General features: G+C 22.2%; 1 long non-coding RNA gene across 1 annotated transcript; it reads left to right on the forward strand.

The window, feature by feature from the left end:
- Positions 1-3,986: 3,986 nt before the first annotated feature.
- LOC136074820 (uncharacterized) lies at positions 3,987-4,835 on the forward strand. Its single transcript, XR_010635471.1, has 3 exons — positions 3,987-4,191; positions 4,505-4,561; positions 4,718-4,835. It is a non-coding gene; the product is annotated as an uncharacterized LOC136074820 (long non-coding RNA).
- Positions 4,836-6,369: the final 1,534 nt, after the last annotated feature.

A 6,369-nucleotide genomic window follows, 5' to 3' on the forward strand; every position in this document is an offset into this window, starting at 1 on the left:
CACATACACATAAATACATACGCATACACATATATACATACACACACATACATACACACATACACATATACATACATACATACATACATACATACATACATACATACATACATACATACATACATACATACATACATACATACACACACATAAACAGATACACATGTATGTACACATGTATATATATGCACACATGCGCATGTACACATATACATACATGCGCACATAAATGCTCTAAATCTATATAATTACTTTTTCATTATATAATTGAATATAATGTATATAATTTTTTTTAGACCTTTAGACCTTTCCAGACAAACAAAGCATGCACTGATAGATAATTTTTAATTATAACATTTTTCTAGATAGATTTAAAAAAATTTCTCTGTTTTTTCGTTATTTAAAAGTGATAGTTTTAGCTTTTGTTTAAACTGTTCAAGAGTTGCGAGTGTTTTAATATCATTACTAATTATCTTATTCCATACATTATGTCCTCTAACAGTTATTGAGAACTATTTTTTTCAGAAACGCTTTATACAATCGTTTTTTTTTTGATGATTTTATTATTCCTGGTGTAATCCAAGGGTTTATAAATGTTTTAGTATTAATAATTTTTGTTACCACCGGGAAAGCTTTATCATAGTGTTTTTTGAATATTCGAAGGAAACTGTTATAAGCAGTATCTGTGGTTTGAATTTGTAGAATTTTATCCCAGTTTTCAGAAAATAGAGAATTATTAAAAAGCTCCATAGAAATGTCATTATATATTCGATTTGTAATAATTATTTTTTTTTGAGGGGTGTGTTCGACACTTTATGCGCGATTATAAATATTGGGAAATGATCCGATATATCAGATATTATTATTCCAGTTTTTATTTTATTTTTTGTATATTCATTAATTATTATTTGATCAATTGAGGTTGCGCTATTCCTAGTAATTCGTGTTGGCTTATTTATTGTTGGAATGAACCCATTTTGAAATATGATGTTCATAAAATTTTTTACATTTTTATTTGTGTCGTAATCAAGCGCATTATAATTAAAATCCCCAACAAAAAAGACACGTTTGTCACACAAAATTTTGTTTTTGATTAAATTTTTAAAGTGTTTTTCAAAAAATTTGTTATTGTCAGATGGCAGTTTGTACACAACATGTTCATTGATATTTTTAGTGATTTTATTTATAACTTCGATCGTTAATGATTCGCAATCATTACTAATTGCACTAAATTCTGTTAGCGGTTTAAAATTTAAGGAGTTGTGGATAAAAATACATACTCCTCCACCTATTGTCTCAGTATTTCTGACTTGATGAATAACTTTATAGTTTTGTAATTGAAAATTTGAATCTTTTTCAACTTGTTTATCGACACCAGGTCTCTGTGAGACAAATAATTTTAAAACTGATTTTAACACTATATAAAAAATCTTTAAATTTATCAAAATTTTTTTGAAAGCTCCTAATATTTAGGTGTTAAATAGAGAACTCATTAATATCTATATCAGCAGAAAGATTAGAAATATCGAAATTATAATAAGAAGGGCATATGTTGCGAATTATTACATCAGTGTTAAAAAAATTAACGTCTTCCCAGCAAACATGTCAGCGTTGAATCAACGTTGAAAACGGGTCGCAGCGTAGAAAAAGCGTTACAGTCACAAAAACAACGCGCTTTCAACGTTGAATCAATGTTTGTTATTGTATACTAAATCGCGGTAAATTTAAACGTTGAATAAGCGTTGAAATTGTAACGTAATTTAGCTTCTCAAAAAAAGACGTTTATTCAACGTGGAATCAACTTACGCAAAAAGCCATTTTAATGACGATTCAAAATCTATGCTTCATCAACGTTAAAAATAAACCGCTTTTTAAACGTCACATTTTCAACGTTGAATAGGCGTATAAATATCAACTTATATTATCTTCTCAAAAAACCGCGTTTATTCAACGTTGAATTAAAAGTACGCAAATAATCACTGTAAAAACGTCGCAAAGTTGAAGGTTTATCAACGTTAGACATTAGCTGCTTTTTCAACGTATTTAAGCTATTTATGAAACAACGCTTATTCAACGTTACATAAACCAACGTTGAAAATGTGGTAGTTAAAAAACGTTGAAAAAGTGTTATTTTGCCAACGTTAATTAAACGTTGTTTTGAAAACGTTGAGGAAGTGACACATTGAAAATTATTGTCTCATTAACTAGCCATTACAAAAATAATTTGCCGTAAAGAAAAGGCAACGAAAACTTAATAGAATGCATGCAGATGGTATAAAAAAAATATTTTGATAAAGTTATGTTTTATAACTTCTTTTTATTGCGGCTAATTTAAAACTTTTAGATTTTGCATCAAATTGTATATAATATACATAAATCTCAGAGTATATTCGGTTTATTCAGGTTATTTTTGTTGATGATTTATTTATTTGAAAATGACCATTTTAATAAATTGCAAAGTTGTATTAAATATGTTATCTCTAAGTTAAAAATAGCACTTAATTTTAATAAGATTCAGATGTTTTAAGTAATATCAAAATTATTAAAACATAATAAGTCAGACTAAATTTAGTCTGTTCACAGACTAATTTTTTTAATTATTTGAAAAACTTTAAACACCTTACCCTAATTATCAAGCAAATATTCAGTATAAAATCTTCAACCAATAGAGGTAAGAACGGCTAGAAAGTATGCATTATTAAGTTTTTTTTATATAAAAACACGTTTGGATAAGAAACTTTATTTCCATTTTTTTGAAAAACTTCTAATTTTAATAGGAAAAGTATTAAGTCCTAATTATAGAGTTGGTGTTGTATATTTAATTCTAACATTTATTCTTTATCATACATTTTTATTTCTTTTAATAATATGTATTTATGCATATATATATGGGTAAATTTATGAATATATATAAAAGAAATATATACATTTTATATATGTATTTATAATGTTTATATTTCTAGTCCTAATTTTAGAGTTGGTGTTGTATATATAATTCTAACATTTATTATTTATCACATACCTTTGATATGTATTTTTATTTATTTTAATATTATGTATTAATGCATGTAATTATGAATATATATATATATATATATATATATATATATATATATATATATATATATATATATATATATATATATATATATATATACATTATTTATAAAATACATTTTATATATACATATATATATATATATGTATATATATATATATATATATATATATCTGTATATATATATATATATATATATATATATATATATATATATATATATATATACATATATATATGTATTTATATATATATTATATATATATATATATATATATGTATATATAATATATACATATATATATATATATACATATAAACATATATATTTGTTTATAAATGTATATATATATATATATATATATATATATATATATATATATATATATATATATATATATATATATGTATATATATATATATATGTATATATACATATATATACATACATTATATATATATATATATATATATATATATATATATGTATATATATGTGTGTATATGTATATATATATATATATATATATATTTATATATATAAATGTATATATACATATATATATATATATATATATATATATATATATATATATATATATATATATATATATATATATATATATATATACATTTAAACATATATATTTGTTTATAAATGTATATATATATATATATATAAATATATATATATATATATATATATATATATATATATATATATATATATATATATATATATATATATATATATATATATATATATATATATATATATATATATATATATATATATATATATTATATATATATATTTATATATATATAATATAAACATATATGTATATATAAATATATATATATTTATCATTATATATATTTATATATATATGTAAATAAAACAAATGATGCCTTTTTTTAAATGATATATTACAATGACTTCACAATCTTGGGCTTAAGTTGTTTATTTAAAAAACAGATTAAAGCAGAGGCAGTTGCTCTATGTTGTTGGGAAGAAGATGGTTGGTTATTTTTGTCAACTGGTGTTCATGCAATGAAAGCTGCCTATAATAGTTTTCCAATTGATTATTCATGGAACAATCTTAGAGTTAAAAGATTTAAAGTTACTGGAGGTCATTAAATTTTACAGTACTCATTGCTATTTTAATTGTTTTATATGAATAAAAAAATTGTTATAGTTTTATATTATGGTGAAGTACTATATCAAATAAACTTTCTATAATTAACGGTGAAGTACTATATCAAATAAACATCTAATAAGTCTTATTTTTATTTTGGGATAAGTAAAATTTTGAATCTGTTTATTGTATTATGATTGCCTAGATATATATCGTAATCTGTTTGCACTGGGGGGTACATTTTAGTTTTTACATTTTTGTTTATATTTGTTTTACTAAATAATTACTTATAAGTATCTATTATTAGATAAAGAAGTAGGCGAAGGATTTAATTTTACGACTACAGAGGACTCCAAAAAATTATGTTAGTGAATGATTGTGTTTCTCTTTGCATTTAACTTTTTATATGGTGAAGAATAAATAAAACTTAATAATAACTATTAGTCATATCTGATTTTAATAATACTGTTTAAATTTTTTTGACATGTGATAATTTGATTTTAAGTGTAAGTTTATTTAGTAAAGTTCTGGTGGATCAAAGATAGAGGAATGATATGGTTTTAACTGGTTTCCATCTTATGAACAAAGTACATTATATGATTTAAATTGATGGTTTATAGTTACAACTATTCAAATAAGTTTAATTTAGTTAATTTATGTATGGAATTGTGACTATTTTTAATTGTAAAATTTGACTTCCATAAAATGTATGTCTATATTTATTTATATATATATATATATATATATATATATATATATATATATATATATATATATATATATATATATATATATATATATATATATATATATTTATATATATATATATGTATATATATATATATGTATATACGTATATATATATATATATGTATACATAGATATATATATATACATATAAATATATCGATATATATATATATATATATATATATATATATATATATATATATATATATATATATATATATATATATATATGTATATATATATATATATATATATATATATATATATATATATATATATATATATATATATATATATATATACACACATGTATAGCATTAACATTTTTGATAAATTCAGAACTCTAACAATAAAAACAAAATTATTTACGTTGAAATCTACATAACTTCAAAAATTGTTTTTTTTTTAAAATTTGATTATAATCAAGAAAAAAAATATTTATAGTTTTTTTTAAATCATTGTAAAAGTAACTCTATTAAATAAAATAAGCTATTTTACAATTATTTTAGATTTCAAAATTGCCCATATATATTTTCAACAGGGTTAAGGTCTGGACTTTGAGGCGGCCATTTAAGGATGTTAGCTTTACTTTTTTTTTCAAGATGACAACGACCCTAAACACACATGCCGCTTTGCATGTGTGTTTAGGGTCGTTGTCATGGTGAAAAAAAAATTTGCTATCAATTCTTAAACGGATTGACATTAATTTTTTAAAAACCAATCAACATAAAACTTCCCTGTCATTATACATTCAACATTCACCAGTTGTCCCACACTATTTGAATCAAAACATCCCCGAGCCATAGGCGAACCACCTCCATGCTAGACTGTTTTTGTAAAATTTCTATCTAAAAGTGCATCACAAGGTCTGCGCCAAACTCTTTGTCGTTTTTTAATCCAAGTATTTGACATTTATTCTTATCAGTCCATAACACTAAGTTTCAAAATGCCTCACACTTGTTAATATGCAGTTTTGCAAATGCTAAAAGTTTTTCTTTGCTTATACAACTAATGAGGGGTTTACTTTTCAAAAGAAGGTTTATTTAACCACCTAAATTATTAAACCACTTAAATTAAGTCTTCGCTGTACAGTTCGATAGAAAACATTTAGTTTAAGATTTTCAACATTCTGCCTTTAGGTTATTGTTGAATTTTTTTTTTTGTTAGTGCAATTAGGATATTGGTTATTGTTGAAGTCTTAATGGGGCGACCAAGTCTTTTCTGATTTTCAGCAGAACCAGTTGTTTTAAACTTTATACACATCTTCCTAACACCACTTACTGATATTTGATATTTTTCATCACATTGCTTGTAGGTTAGGCCCTTTTTTTGATCAAAAGTGACTTAAGATCTGATGTCCAATGAATAATTTTGATGATAAACCATTTTTTATTATTTTAACTTTTTCTAAAATCAAATTCC

The sequence above is a fragment of the Hydra vulgaris genome, chromosome 01 (genome assembly GCF_038396675.1).
Source record: "Hydra vulgaris chromosome 01, alternate assembly HydraT2T_AEP".
Classification (NCBI taxonomy): domain Eukaryota; kingdom Metazoa; phylum Cnidaria; class Hydrozoa; order Anthoathecata; family Hydridae; genus Hydra; species Hydra vulgaris.